General features: G+C 46.6%; 1 protein-coding gene across 2 annotated transcripts in view; it reads right to left on the bottom strand.

The window, feature by feature from the left end:
• Il21r (interleukin 21 receptor) overlaps window positions 1-14,581 on the bottom strand; it is a 31,146-nt gene extending 16,565 nt beyond the window's left edge. The window contains exon 1 of one of the 2 annotated variants that reach the window (XM_006508097.4): window positions 13,981-14,581. The gene's annotated coding sequence lies outside the window, so the exon portion shown is untranslated. The remainder of the gene's footprint in view (window positions 1-13,980) is intronic. The other variant, NM_021887.2, reaches the window with a different exon arrangement.
• Between the last annotated feature and the right edge of the window lie 1,553 nt (window positions 14,582-16,134).

Raw genomic sequence — 16,134 nt, 5'->3', positions numbered from 1 at the left:
CGCTTCCCATCATAATGGACTGATGTCTCTGCACCAGCCTCCCCCCCCCCCCCGATAAATTTTCCTGCCAGATCTCTAGAACAACTATATTTAAAATTAAAGACAAAGATTAAAGGTACCACACACCTTTAATCCCAGCACTCAGAGGGCAGAGGCAGGCAGATCTCTTAGTTCCAGGACAGCCTGGTCTACAGAGTGAGTTCCAGGACAGTCAGGGCTACACAGAAAAAAAAAAAACTTTATCAAAAAACTAATGATAATGATGATGACAAAGGGACATTGAAAGTACTACAGAGGAAAAATAATTTTCCTTCAAAGAGGGCATAATATGACTAACATCTGACTAACACAGAAATAAAGAAGATAGGAAGCGGGCTGGAGAGATGGCTCAGTAGTTAAGAGCACCGACTGCTCTTCCAGAGGTCCTGAGTTCAATTCCCAGCAACCACATGGAGGCTCACAACCATCTGTAATGGGATCTGATGCCCTCTTCTAGGATGTCTGAAGACAGCTACAGTGTATTCACATATACTAGATAAATGAATAAACGAATAAATAAATGGATAAATATCTTTAAAAAAAGAAGATAGGAAGCAATAGAATAAAAGCTTTAAAGGCTGAAAATTTTTAATTTAAATGTATAATTTTATATCTAACAAAATATCCTTTAAGGTCTTGCAGAGACGCACACCATTATATAAAGGAGCAACAAACAAGATAATAGAAAACACAGAGCAGTAGTTTTTCTTTTTCTTTTTTAAAAGATGGGAGGTATTGTTTGTTCCATAGCCCAGGATGGCCCACGTCCTGTGCAGCCAGGCCTGCAGGCTTTCCCCAACAGCCTCTGAGAGTAGCAGCCATGTTCAAGAGTGGAGCATATAAAAAGGGAAGAGGGAACAAGAGTACATGAAAACAAAAATCAAAACGACAGAGAACACCAAGGCACTTGCTTTCACAGGCTTAATCCCAAGCACAGGAGCACTTCCATTAACTGTAAATGAATTAGGCTGGAAGGTAAACCAACCACGATGTCAACCATCCACATGAAAAAAGAGTGCATCTTTTACACAAGTGAAGTGCAAAGGTCCTAACAGAAAGCTCCCGTTCAGATATAATGATGCAAAAGTGGTTAACGCTGTCTTCACGCCATTTATGTCAATACAGAACATAGCTTTGGGCGTCTATTTTATGCCATTTACAAAAGAAAGGACAATTTTATCTGACTATTTAATAGGTTCAGAAAATATATTTAATGGATTGAGAGATCCATTCGTGGTTTTGAGAGCCCATCAAAAAAATAAAATCCCTCTATTGCAGGGACAGAGGAATGTCCTTTACTCTGATAAGGGCGCACACACAAACAGTCTGAACAGCAAGCAGTGTCCTTAATGGCCAAATTACCCAAGGTATTTTTTTCTTGAGTTAGAATCTTGCAATGTTCCTAAAATAGCCTCAAGCTCTCTATCCCCCTGCCTCAGCCTCTTGAGTGCTGAGATTACAGAGGTGTGCCAACATGCCCAACTCAAATATTGACCATGTTTCCACCCTGAAGATAGGAAAAAAAAATCCAAGAACTTCTATTTTGATAACGGTTCTATTCAACACAGCTTAGTAGCAACAAAAGCCTCATGAGGATTAGAAAACTAAGTGTCTGCGATGACATAAAGACCAAGCCCTAGAAAAGTCCAAGACATGCCAGAAATAGAGCCCATCACAACATGACAAAGGCACACATGAAAGCTCACACTAAAACAAACAAGCTTACTCTGAGATCGGAAACAAGGCAAGGACTCACGCTTGCCATTTCTGTTTAACTGGAAGTCTTAGCCGGGACAGTTAGGAACGAGGAGAAATAAGGGGCACATAAAAAGAAAGAAGCAAAGTTATCTCTGTTTGCAGATAATATGTAAAGAAAATCCTGAAGATTCCACACTGAGAAAAGTTAAATTGAAGACAAGAATCCCATAAGATTGAAGAATACAATATTAAGATATAAATATTGGTTGTATTTTATATCCACAAACATTAATCAAGTGGGAAGTTAAGGGGCTGGAAAGATGGCTCAGTGGCGAAGAGCATTTGCTGCCTTCCCAGACCCTACATTCTCAGCACCCACAGCAGAGGGCTCACAACCACCTGCAGCTCCAGGGACCCAGGGACCCAATGCCTCTGGACTCCTTAGACTCCTGAACGCGTGTGCACCTGTCCACATGCAGACACAGGCCTGTACATAATTAAAGATAATAAAACCTTAAAATAAGTCGGGCGTGGTGGCGCACACCTTTAATCCCAGCACTTGGGAGGCAGAGGCAGATGGATTTCTGAGTTCGAGGCCAGCCTGATCTACAGAGTGAGTTCCAGGACAGCAGGGCTACACAGAGAAACCCTGTCTTGAAAACAAAACAAAACAAAACAACCCCCCCCCAAAAAAACCTTAAAATAAAAACAAATAAGACACTTCCATTTATAGTAGCATCAAAACAATAAAACACTTTACTTGGAGAAATGTAACACACTGAAAGAAATTGAGAAAGACACTAAATAAAAGATATCCTTTTGTGGGATGAAAGGCAACAGAGTAACTAACTATAAAGTTAAGTAATTTTTTCCCACAACACCAATAGTGCTTTGTGTAGGAATAGCAAATGTCATCCTAGAATTCAAACAGGGTCTTGAAGGATCTTGAAAAGGATCCTGAAAAGCCGGCAATCCAGAGAAGAGGAAGAAAAGCTCTCTAGCTCTTTCTGGGTTTTAAATTACAGTGATCAATGGGCTAGAGAGGGAGCTCAGAGGTTAAGAACACTGGCTGTTCTTCACAGGACCCTCATGGGGTCTCACAACCCTCTGCGACTCTAGTCACATGGGATCCTATGTCCTCTTCTGGATTCCACAGACACTCCACTCTCATGCATCGAAATGCATGCAGGCAAACACCCATATACATAAAATAAAAGTAAATAAGTCTTTGAGAAAACCTAAGTCACGATTGTAATTGGTTCTGGGATAAATACAAACATGGAGCGCAATGGTAAAGAATAAAGGTCCCTCAAACAAGCCCGCAGGAGATGATCAAATAGTCTGTGAGGTCACCAGGACCACCCTAGCAGAAGGACTGGACTTCAAGAAGCAATGTACATGAATGTAATCCCAGCATTTTGGAGGTGGACGTGGGAGCATCAGGAGTTGCAGGTCATCCTAGGCTACCGAGCATGTTTGAAGTCAGCTTGGGACAAATAAAGAAGATAATCAAAGAAATGACCCTGGGGAGAGGTACAGCGTCGTGTGTCAGGATTGGGCTGGTCTTCTATCTTAACCACTCTCAGGAATGAACTTGAGATGGCTAGAGGCCTAAAACTATAGATGTCCCAGGGAGAGAGCACAGGCAACCAAAACAAGACCAGACAAACTTCAATCATCTAGAGAGGAATGCCCCCCCACCCCCAACTAGATGGCAGACAAGCACGTAGGACCCAGCATATAAAAAAGAACACTGCAACTCAGTAACTGCATCCTGAATGGCCCCATGTTAAAACGGACTAGTGCCCTTTCTCCAAATGAGCTTACAATGGCCAGCAGACACAAAGACGCATCTCAGTATCACTGTTTATCGGGAAATCAGAATCGAAGCCCTAAGAAAGAGTTACCTTACACCAGACACAATGACCACTGTCTAAAACTAGAATAAAGTGACACATATTGGTGAAGATGTGGCGAGGTTGCAAGGCTTCTCTATATTCAGTAGGGTCATACAAGGGTGAAAAATGCAATTAAAATTATAAATAGCAGGTATATATTCAAAGTAGGTTAAAGCGACAATTCAGTGATGTGTTTTCACACTCCTGTTTACTGCCCTGAAATTTACAATAAACAACATGTGTAAGCAATTAGTCCATTCACCGACAAAATGTGCTCTAAGCACAAATGGAAGGCTATTCAGCCTTTTTAGAAAGAAGGAACTCCTGTCATATGTTGCAATGTGGGTGAAACTTGAAGTCATTATGCTAAGACGTGAAATAAAACAGTCACAGGAAGGCAACTGCTGCCTGGATCCACTCCATCTCAGAAACAGGGAGCTGACTGCAAAGGAGAAATGAGGCGTTACTGTTTGAACGATCTGGAACTTCACTCCAGCAGCGTGGAGGAGGGCTAGAACTCTGCTGCTTGCTGTGTCTGTCTGGAGCAGCACTGTGCTGACCTAAGATGGTGACAGCAGAGGGGTGGCAGACAGCTCATTCAGTAAGGTGCCTGCTGCCCAAGCATGGGGACTTGCATTGAGGAATGGATACAAAAAGTGTGGTACATTTACACAATGGAGTACTACTCAGCTATTAAAAAGAATGAATTTATGAAATTCCTAGCCAAATGGATGGACCTGGAGGGCATCATCCTGAGTGAGGTAACACAATCACAAAAGAACTCAAATGATATGTACTCACTGATAAGTGAATATTAGCCCAGAAACTTAGTATACCCGAGATATAAGATACAATTTGCAAAACACATGAAACTGAAGAAGAAAGAAGACCAAAGTGTGGACACTTTGCCCCTTCTTAGAATTGGAAACAATCACCCATGGAAGGAGTTACAGAGACAAAGTTTGGAGCTGAGACAAAAGGATGGACCATCTAGAGACTGCCATATCCAGAGATCCATCCCATAATTAGCCTCTAAACGATGACACCATTGCATACACTAGCAAGATTTTGCTGAAAGGACCCTGATATAGCTGTCTCTTGTGAAACTAGGCCGAGGCCTAGCAAACACATAAGTAGATGCTCACAGTCAGCTATTGGATGGAGCACAGCGCCCCCAATGGAGGAGCTAGAGAAAGTATCCAAGGAGCTAAAGAGATCTGCAACCCTGTAGGTGCAACAACATTATGAACTAACCAGTACCCCGGAGCTCTTGACTCTAGCTGCATATGTATCAAAAGATGGCCTAGTCGGCCATCACTGGAAAGAGAGGCCCATTGGACACGCAAACTTTATATGCCCCAGTACAGGGGAACGCCAGGGCCAGAAAATGGGAATGGGTGGGTAGGGAAGTGGGGGGGAGGGTATGGGGGACTTTTGGGATAGCATTGGAAATGTAATTGAGGAAAATACGTAATAATAATAATAAAAAAGAAACCCCACCCCCATGGCGAAGCTGCACGAGGCAATGCATGCTCCCAGCGCTGGGAAGGCTGAAGCAGGAAGAGCCCGCCAGCCAACCAGTCTAGCCAAACCAGGGAGTTCCATGTTCAATTCTTAAAACGTAAGGTGGAGAGTGATTGAAGAGGAAACCAAGGGTGACCTCTGGCCTTCACGAATGCATGCACAACACACACAGACACACACACAGAGACAAACACAAAGATATACACATATACAGACACACAGATATACACACACATACACACACAGAGACACACAGTCACAGGCACACACAGACACACACAGACACACACACACTGAACCCCAAGCCTGGAACTCTGCTTAGTACCACAACTCTTTCATATATATATATATATATATATATATATATATATATATATATATATAAAAATTATAGGTATTTTCCTCATTTACATTTCCAATGCTATCCCAAAAGTCCCCCACTCCCCTACCCACTCACTCCCACTTTTTGGCCCTGGCATTCCCCTGTACTGGGGCATATAAAGTTTGCAAGTCCAATGGGCCTTTCTTTCCAGTGATGGCCGACTAGTCCATCTTTTGATACAACTTTTTTTTTAAACAAGAAATTAAAATCATCATAAAAGCAAAGGCAAGCTATGTAGACTCTCACCTGTGACCCAGCTTTCAGGAGGCAGAGGCAGGAGGATGCCATGTATTTCAGGCCAATCTGGAAGGTTATTGACCCAGACAACATTTAAAAACAAAGAAAAAAGGGAGAGAGAGAGAGAGAGAGAGAGAGAGAACACCTCTGAACATCAACCTGCAGTCCTGGCCCTCAGGTCAGCCTGTGGTCATTATGTGACTTTATTTAACATTTAAAGGAGAAAAAGAAAAGACAGATGGAAGGAAGGGGAGGAGAGAGGGAAGAGAGCAGCTTGGCTGGACGTGGTGAAGTGATGAACTACTTTTATAGTCAGCTATTTCTTCTTACATCTGGAACTTCAGCTTGTGAAGTATGGTACTAATGATAAAATGTACAAAAGCCTATTCCCATATACCAAGGGGAATATGAAACTGCCATTTAGGCTGGTGGGATGGCTCAACAGGTAAGGTATTTGCTGCCAAGCCGGACCACCTGAGTTTGATCCCTGAGAGCCTGGGCTGACTAGTTTGGGGCTTTTGGTTGATATTTTTGTCGACTTGACACTAGCTAGTTTTATCTGACTAGTGTCTCAATGACCTCAATTAAGAAGATGCCTCTATCCAGATTGCCTGTAGGCAAGTCTGCAGGGTGGCATGTTCTTGACTGGTGGGTAATGTGGGTGGGCCCAGGCACAGTGAGGGAGGCACCCCTGGACAGGTAGTCCTAGGTGGTACGAGAAAGCAAACTGAGCAAGCCAGGAGGATCAAGCCAGTAAGCAGCATTCCTTAATGGCTTCTTCCTGGGTTCCTACTCTGGCTTCCCTCATTTTGGGAGCATGACCTAAGACATATAAGCTAAAACAAACCCCTTCCTCCCCAAGTTGCTCTTGATAGTGGTTTCTTGTCCCAGCAATAGAAATCCTAAGACAGAAATTGGTACCTGGTTATAGGTTATTGCTGTTATTTATCGAAGTTATTTATCTATCTATTTATCTATTTATTTATGTATTTATTTATGTATTTATGTATGTATGTATGTATGTATTTATTTATTTGTCTATCTATTTATGGCACGGAGGGAGGATTGTGGAAAAACTCTTGAACGTTGGGCTGGAAAAGCCATTGATTGGCCAGAGCTTAATGAGTTATGGGAACGTGGAAGATAGTGGAGGCTTGCCTTGTGGAGCTCAAAAGGAAGTCTGAGAGTCCCTGAAAGACTCAGCTGAAGCATTTCAATATTTTCAATGAAGAATCTGTGGTTCTGGTCAGCTGGGGATTGCCTGTGATTAAGAAGATATAGCAGGCAGGTAGTGGTGGCGCACGCCTTTAATCTCAGTGCTTGGGAGGCAGAGGCAGGCAGAGTTCAAGGCCAACCTGGTCTGCTGAGTGAGTTCCAGGACAGCCAAGACTACCCAGAGAGACCATGTCTCAAAATGAGCGAACAAAAACTAAACAGAAAGAAAAGAAGACACCAGAGTCATTGAAGTGAAATCTTGTAGGAAATGTTTCCCCAGAGTCTGTACACAGATGCCTAAGTCTGAAACCTCAGGCTGGCAGCTGAAGTTGGTAATGTGTATGAGTTCTCCTGGTGATATTGGATCTGAAGGTATGTGGAGGTCATGGAGAGAAGCTGAGGTATGGGGCCTTGTGGCAGGATCAAAATCCCTGAAGAAAGCTAGAAGACACTATTGGTGAAAGTGCAGACCAGTTAGAGTGGAGACCCCAACATTTTTGAGATGCCAGGACCATGGGATGCCTACCAAGGACAGCAGCAGCTACCAGTTGGATCAAAGCCAGTAAGCTGCACTCCTCCATGGCCTCTACATCAGTTCCTGCCTCCAGGGTCCTGCCTTGAGTTCCTCTAACTTCCCTGGATGATAAACTACAAGCTATAAGGTAAAATAAATCCTTTCCCTGGGCTGGAGAGATAGCTCAGTACTTAAGAGCACTGGCTGCTCTTCCAGAGGTCCTGAGTTCAATTCCCAGCAACCATATGGTGGTTCACAACCATCTATAATGTGGCCTGATGCCCTCTTCTGGTGTCTAAAGAGAGTGACAGTGTACTAATATACATAAAATAAATGAATCTTTAAAAATACATAAATAAATAAATCCTCTCTCCTACAAGTTGCTCTTGTTTCATCTCAGCTAGAGCCCCTAAGACAGACTAACAAGGTACGAGAGAATCAACTGTTTAAAGTTGCCTCTGTCCTTCACATACACCATATGTTACACATACAGCCTCAAATAGGTAAATAAAAATGTAATAAAAACTTCAAAATGATGTAACTTATATTAGCAACAAAAGGACAGTCACCCAAGAATGGCTCAAAGGGTGTCAGAATCACAAAGATGACTAAGAGAAATAAAAAATAAGTGGCCAGATAGACCATGTTCATGGATGATGAGAGGTTCCAAGGAAGTTTCAGTATGCACAGTCTCCAGCTGCTTTCCTGGGATTATTTCAGTATTTGTGGCATCATTTAAAGAAGTGATGAACATAAAGAATTGCTACAAGGAAACCAAACTGTTGGATGGGAAAGAAAGAGATGCTACAAAGTAGCTAGCTTATAACTGCTGGTCTGTCAACAAAATCGCCCTTGCATTTGGGGGGTGAGGGAGGAGGCCTGGCATTTAAAATGATGGCAGAGCTGCCATGGGGCTTTATGCTACCTATAAGACCTATACTTGGGGAAACTGAGGCAGGAGAATAGGAATTTCTAGGTTAGCCTGAGCTACATAATAAGACTACCATTTCAAAACAGTAGCAAAGGCAGGTGTGGTGGCACTGCTTTTAATACCAGTACCAGGGAGGCAGAGGCAGGAGAATCTCTGTGAGTTCAAGGCTAGTCTGGTCTATGTGGCAAACTCCAGGACAATGAGGGTTACAGTGAGAGGTTCTGTCTCAAACAAAGGAACAAATTAAAAAAAAAAAACAAAACCAAAAACAACAACAAAAACAACAACAACAAAACCCAACAAAGGTGGCATAATCATACAAATAACGTAACCCTTGATCCCTACTTCACACAGTCAAATTCAAATCAAATCAAATTCAAATCAAATCGAAGTCAATTCCTGGGCCCGGGGCCATAGTTCAAGAGTAGAGAACTTGCCTGGCATGCGCGAAGCCCCTACCTTCAATCACTCAGTCCTGTCAGAAAATAAAAATCAATTTAGGACATACTATAAAAAAAGTAAAATAATAAATGATCCCGAAGAAAAGTGAGATGATGTTCTCCTGACCTTGTCGCCAGCCACACTTCCTGAACATACTTCTAACTCAGGAATGAAAGGGGAAAAAAGGGATATAGTGGATTTCATTAAGAAATTTTGTCCATCAAGAGGAGAGATGAAATGGCTCATGGAGTACAGTGCTTGCTAAACAAGTGCAAGGACCAGAGTTCAGGTCCCCAGCATCCATCTAGGAGCCAGCAATGGTACTGTGCATTGCAACCCTGTGTTGGGAGGCATAGAGTGGCTGCCAGCCCAGGCCCCATGGTGAGCTCCCGGTTCAGTGAGAGACCCTGTCTCACAAACAAGATGGAGAGTAATGGAGGAAGACACTCAGCAGTGAGTGACCTCTGGTCTCCACACGTGCATAGCACGCTGTTCAACACACAAGACAGAAAAGACAATTCTGAATGCAGGGAAGTCCTTGTTAGGGTTTCTCTACACAGAGTAGAGGCATGAACTGATGTGGCTTCTTTGAAATGTGCCACATGGGTCCCAGCACCTCTACCTCAAGGTTCTATGACAAGGAGCAACGTCCCCTTGTGGATCTAACCAGACCTATCCAAGTGTATTCACAGGATACATTCTACCTATCTCCTTGGGCAACCATGCATTCTTGGCTTTCCCACCTTGCCCCCACTAATGATCAAGGAGTGGAATCTACTTGATCCATCCAGGCTATGGTCACCTCAGTATAGGCCAGGTGGGAGCCACAGGGTTGAAAGTGAAAGACTGTGGAGCTTTTGAAAGTAAAATGTCCCTCTCCTAACGGGACAGACAAGAAATGAGGCAGGCACAGAGGGACTCCCCACAAGAGCCTCGCACAAGAGCCAGCAGGTCACCAGAAGGAGAAGTGTATCTGCTCAGGGACTTCCCAAGGGGGAACCAGAAGGGAGGGCTTCTAGGTCCCCCAGGCGTGAACTGTCCCACCTGCTGATGTTCTTCATGGGCTTTGACCTCTGGCTTTATCCTCCAGCCCTCTCCCTCCACATCATTCCAACAGTCCCACCTCGACTTGCTGAGAAAAGCCTAGTGCCCATCCCCATTTGCTCCTTCCCTGCTTGCTCTGGCTCCAGACACACCAGACATTCACAGTGGCTTTGTGGAACAGTTTGCCTTCACCTGACTTCCATCCCTCACACCTGGTCTTTCAGCCATGGGAACTTTCTGTGCTCCTTAGCTGACTGTCAGCCTCCTACTGGGTCTTCAAACTGAAGTTCAAGTGTCAAGGCTGTCTTTGATCTCTCCAAGGAGGGTGAGTCACATCTTCCTTTGGGGTCTGTCCCTCCACCACAGCCCATACATAGCTCCGGATGTTTCCATTCACCTTCTAAACAACAGCCCTGAAGGAACCACAGGGGCTCGGCTCCTGCTGAGCCCCCTGTGGTAAGTACTGCCTCCCATACAGCAGGCTGCAGACACATATTGCACAAATGACTAAATGACAAGGACCCTTTCTTTGGTGGTGAATCCATGCATCCTGTGCACTTCAGAGTTAAGTCTGGCTCTCTTTGGTTCTTGTTTCTTAAATTCAGATACTGTAGGATAAGACCATCAGTGCTCCAATGTTCCCTATCTCAGGACCTTAACATGCGCAGTTGTTCTGCCAAAACTCTCCCCAGAGTTCAACTTCAGTGTCACCTTCCAGAGAGACTGTCCATTTCATCTGAAGTGGGTCCACTCTGTGGTCTCTATCTTGTCTTTCTCACCCATCATTGGGCATATTAGGTCCCATTAGGTTGATAAATCACCAGCTTTGTTCACCGTAGCATCCCTGGTGACTGCAATGGGTACAGAATGCATTGCTAATGAGGGGACCAATGAATGAGGGAACCAGCCACTGAGCAGTCCCTGGAGACTCAGGTTTCCCATCAGCTTTGTCACTATCCCCAGGGGGCACCCTCCCCACACTCTTGGAGCAATCCCTGCTCCAAGGGTCTGCTTGAAAGGACTGTCCTCAGATTAATGACATGAGAGGGCATGCTCAGAGATAGTACACTGCAGGTTCTCAGCTGAGCAGTGTCTAAGTGGATAAATGAGACTAGCAGGCCTGGGACAGAAGGTGAATGTTCTAACTCTTGCTGGTCAAGGGTGTCTTTCTGCTCAACTCTACCTATCTGCTCAGCTGCTGTGTGCAAAGAGCAGGGTGGTAGGTGCAGGCACACTGCAGCTGTGTGCTTCCTGGTGCCTTGTGGTGATTTGGGTTACAGCTGAGGACATTAGACTCATGGTTTAGTGGGATGACGGCTAGACATGAAGAAAGTTCTGTCCCAGTATCTGTGTATATGCAGTCTCCATGAGCCAGAACCTTCTTTCTCCTGAACACCTCCACAGGAACAGCCCATCCCACTTGTGCAAACTCTAGCATGTTCACATTCTTGCCTAAGTGTGCAGCCTCTCTCTAGGGCTCTCAAACAAGGGCTGTTTTGAAGAATGGCTGTTTGAAGCTACAGCAGAAAGTTGGGGCCAAGGCAGCAAAAACCCAACACCACCCCCACCCCCCACCCTGTTCTCATCAGCCCACCCTGGCCTAATCTGAAGCATGAACCTTTAATCAGCACTGGAGAAAATGGGAGACTCCAGTCTTGGTTATCACACCAGACCTACTTAGCAGATCAAGAAACAGAGACCCAGAGAGGCCCAGGGCCACATCGATGGCTGCTCACTCAATGAAGAAGGTTGAGGTTTGAGGGGCAGCCAGGCCACATGCCTGCACTTGCCCCTCCTCCTGGGGACAGTTCTAGTGCTTTGATCCTCCCTGGGGACCCTAGGGACAGCAGGCCGAGGTCTTGGTACAGATGTCCTTAAGGGGCCCCAGCCAGGGAATATTCTCAGGTTGGTTCAGAAGTTCCAGGTTTACTCAGCGCTCATGTTTGAGTTGTCAAGAAAAGTCCCTTGGTCCCGCGGGCTAGGCTGGTGGGGGAGGGGAGGTGACACCTGCAAACTGCAGGCTGTGGGTGGGGCCTCTCCCAGCTCCTCCCTCCCCCCTTCATGTTTCTGGGGCTGTAGACCAGTTTTTGAAGCAAAGACTGCCAAGGTGAGACCACCTCTCTCAGGGCCTCCTTCTCTTCCCCTTCTAAGTGGCTCTCTGGGTGGCCCCTGAAAACCACTTTTTCTCTCTGAATCTCTGCATCCTCATCTGCAAGGGATGCAGCGCTGCCATCAGAGCCATTGCGGGACAGTGGCACACGCCTGTAATCCCAGTCCTCAAGAGGCTGAGGCAGGAGAATCACAGATTTGAGGCAGATTGGGTTGCATGGAGAGAGCTCCCTCTCAAACTGTCAGCAGCAGCAAACCCAACACCCAGAATTAAAAAAAAACAACAACAACAACAAAAAGACAGCTGCTACCCCTGCCTAGCCATGTGTGTGTCCCTGCAACCCTCCCCCAGTTGAAGACACTGACTGGCTATGGCTGCTCCTCGCCCCCATGCACAAAAGCCCACTCCTGGCTTTGGGAGAAAGCACACCCCATCTTCTTATGCCTATCTGATGCTGCTTGGCCCTAGAAGTGAGGAAATCACTTCCCCAGCAGGTAGCCTGCCTGTCTCTCTTCCATCTTCCACATGCTCTCCTTTCTGTCTCCCCTGCCAGTCAGGGATTCTATCGTTCTCTCTCTGAGGTCCACTGAAGAGTGGACACCGGGCCCTAGGGCAGGGCTACTGCAGAAAACACCCCACTGTGGGGATCACGTGGCTAAGTGCTGTCTGAGAAATGTCCTTAGACAATGTTCCAAGGCTGTGAGTTTTCCTATGGGACGGCATCCTGCCATATAGACTGGGTTCCAATTTCTGTTCTGACTCTCTTCATCACTCTTAACCAAAAGGCAGGTTTGTCCCCCACAGGGTCCACCCAGTATTGACATCTATGCACCGAGCTGCATGGGGCCATTGGCCTCACCTGGACTCTGAGGGTTCTGGGAGGTCCCCAAGTTCTCACAATTCACGACAGATAGGGCTGTTCTAGCCTTCCCTGTATTCTTGGTGGCTCTCAGTGGTTAGCCCTTCTCCTCCATGGGGCAGGGTACCTGGGTGTAGGAGCCCCTGAAGTCAATCTTGACATTCTGATGTCCTGGAGTTCTCATAAACAGCCTCACAAAGATAGAGCCACCTTGATCCCCATTTTACAGATGGAGAAAGTGAGGACCCAGGAGGCTCAAAGAAGCAGAGAGGCTTGCCCTGGTTCGCTGCTAGACTCGGAAATGCTACCATGTGCTCTAACTGCCTCAGAGAGCACAGACATTCTCTTAGGAACTACTCGTGACCCTCTAATGCATCTATGACCTGCTCTGGTCCTCTTGACACGTCCTAAGCACAGACATTATTTCCTATGCTATTAACCCATGTGCCGCCTTCTCCTATTCTGTTCTCTAGACTAGACTTCCAACAACCTCCGGGCTCCCCTCTCTTCTCATGGAAGAGGTGTTACCTCTTATCATCTGACCCAGGCCCTGGATTTGGGTGGTGACACCTGGTTGGACTGCCCACCTTGCCATATCATGACAAGACCCATAAGGAATGTCACTCTTCCCCTGTGGAGTCAGATTTCCTTCTCTGTGAAGTAGGCACCCCACCTGCCTGGAAGGATAGATGGAGTTAAAGTAATAAACTATACTGGCCGGTAGTACCTGATTTCCTCCCTACAAAACGGCCCCCTGGAAGCTTCCCAATGCCCCTGGCTACTGCCTATCACTGCCTGGCAGACTGTCTACCATCCAGAGTCTCTCTTTTTTTTTCTCCTCACCACTTCTTGCAGGCAGTTTTGCATAGGCAAGGGATTATGCTAGCCATGCTCCTGCCTCCATAACCCTCCAACATTCAGCAAGGGCATTCCTAGTCATTTTTAGTCAGTTGAACAAGGAACTCCAGCCCTGACTCTGCCCACACTAACTGCGTAGTGTTCTTTGCCTGTGTCCCACCACAGTGTTATGCAAAAGACAGAAAAAAGGCCCCCAGACTCAGGGAGAACAAGAACTAGAGTCTACTTACCTACTCCTTCAGGGTCTTTCTCAGAAAGCCATTCTTTAGGCTGGGGCACTTGGGTGGTCTCCTGGGCGTGGGAGTCACAGCGGGACTCGGAGTGGTGGTGGTGGGAGGTGAAGGTTTGAGGTGGGCAGGAGTTCAGTCAGGTGCAAGTCCAGAATCAGGGGAGTCACTGCTGAGATAGTCCTGAGGCTGAGGACCAGCCGGGCATCTGGGCAGAGCCTACACAGAGGAAGACAGTAGGGCTGGGGCAGCCAGACAGAGACAGGGCACGCCTGGGGCACGGGCTGAGGCCAGTTGGCTGCCCCAGGGATGGGCAGACTTGCGGTCAGACAAGCAAGTGACCGTGAGGCACACCACAGGAGAAGTGGGCAGACAGCTGTGTGCGACTGAAACACAGGGCCACCAGCGGAGGCTTCGGTGTCTATCTGAGGCCAGGCAAGGGGTGGGGAGGGGATGTGGTAAACAGTGCCCCGCCCAACCCAGCCAGATCCTCCAGAAGGGGCAAGAAAAACTAAGATGCCTGCAAGCAGGCACCCACGGCTCCCCAAAGGTCACCCTTAACACGATATTTGGGGTCTGACATCTTGCAGACAGATGACATCATCCCAAAGGCCTCACAGTCGTGTCCCAAGAGGCAGGCAGTGAAGTGGGACTTGCCACTTCTTGAAGATGTAGAAACCGAGACAGAGATGTGACAGTAGCACATCCCACCTGAAGCCCTTGGTATTTACCCTGAGCCCCTCAGCACAGATGGGACAGACTGAAGGTGGACGCCTACCTCATGACTGCTCTTTTACAGGTGTCTAACTGGTCCATTTTGTCTGTCCCTTGCCTGCCCCAGGGTCCTGATTCAGAATGACCCAGACACTCAGACTTTCTGCCTTAAGCACTGCTCATGACCATCCATTCCCCAGTCCCCAGCCTCAGCATTGTGGGAAGGAGGACATGCGCTGCTACCCTGGAGGAGAGAACCCTGCTGCTCCTGAGAGCCTTGCTGTGCCCCTTGTCCAGCCAGGAGGGCAAGGCAGCCACACACAGATAGAAATCCAAACAAATAGAGAAAATAAACTCTTTCTTTCTTTCTTTCTTTCTTTCTTTCTTTCTTTCTTTCTTTCTTTCTTTCTGTCTGTCTGTCTGTCTGTCTGTCTTTCTTTCTTTCTTTCTTTTTTTCTTTCTCTCTCTCTCTTTCTTTCTTTCTTTCCTCCCTTCTTTCTCTCTCTTCCTTCCTTTCTCCTCCCTCCCTCCCTTCCTTCCTTCCTTCCTTCCTTCCTTCCTTCCTTCCTTCCTTCCTTCCTTCCTCATAAAAAGGGCTTTATTATTGAAAGTTCAAATTAATTCTAAACAGTGAGGTTTCCATTCATTTTCTGACCATGCTGAGGCTATCACCATTCCTGTCAAACCATGGGTGACCTCCTGCCTCTGCCTCTTCCCTCGACAGTCCAAGGGTGGTCCCCATAGTTTAGGGCAGCTTTTAGAATCCCTTAAAATCTGCCTCCGAGACTCATCTCTTCAGAACTCACAAGCAGGTTCATAAGATCATGTCTATCCTGTGCAAACCGACACTCTAGCCGTCACTCAGACCTCATGCCTGCACCCGTGAGGCCAATGTTTAGTCAACCTTTGAGGCGAAACAACTTGTTGAAGACTCCATTGATGAGCAGTGAACTAGTCCAATCCCGTGCTCTGCCCAGGACCACTCTTGAGACAGTGCGTAGGTTCTCCTGCAGCTGTAGCATTTACCTTCTCAAGGTACTCCCACAGACCTAAAAGCAAGCTTTGTCTATGTTTCAACAATTTAAGCATAACATGAGCAGCAAGCCCTCATCCATGGTCAGCACAGGAGACGGCCAGTCCCATGAGTTCCTCCGATCATCAAATTGCTCACTTCCCACTTCTGGAGAGGGCATGACTTCAGTGCCCTTCCTGTCACGAACCTTCTAAGACTTCTACAGGGCTTACACATCTCCCAGCTGGGGACCCAGGGGAGAGACTTTCCCTTTGCCAGCCTCAGAGTCCTCTGCCCTGGGAGAAAAGGTAGGGGCTAAGAGGGATCCACAGCTGCTCTTGGGAACCAGGAAAGCATGGAGTCAGTGAGTGCTCCCATTCCTGAAACACAGCGCAGCTGGTGTGTGCACAGCAGTCCTCTCTGACCCGTGC

This window comes from Mus musculus, chromosome 7, assembly GCF_000001635.26.
Source record: "Mus musculus strain C57BL/6J chromosome 7, GRCm38.p6 C57BL/6J".
Classification (NCBI taxonomy): domain Eukaryota; kingdom Metazoa; phylum Chordata; class Mammalia; order Rodentia; family Muridae; genus Mus; species Mus musculus.
Note: the sequence above shows the minus strand (reverse complement) of the source record. Positions and strands in the feature narration are given on the sequence as shown.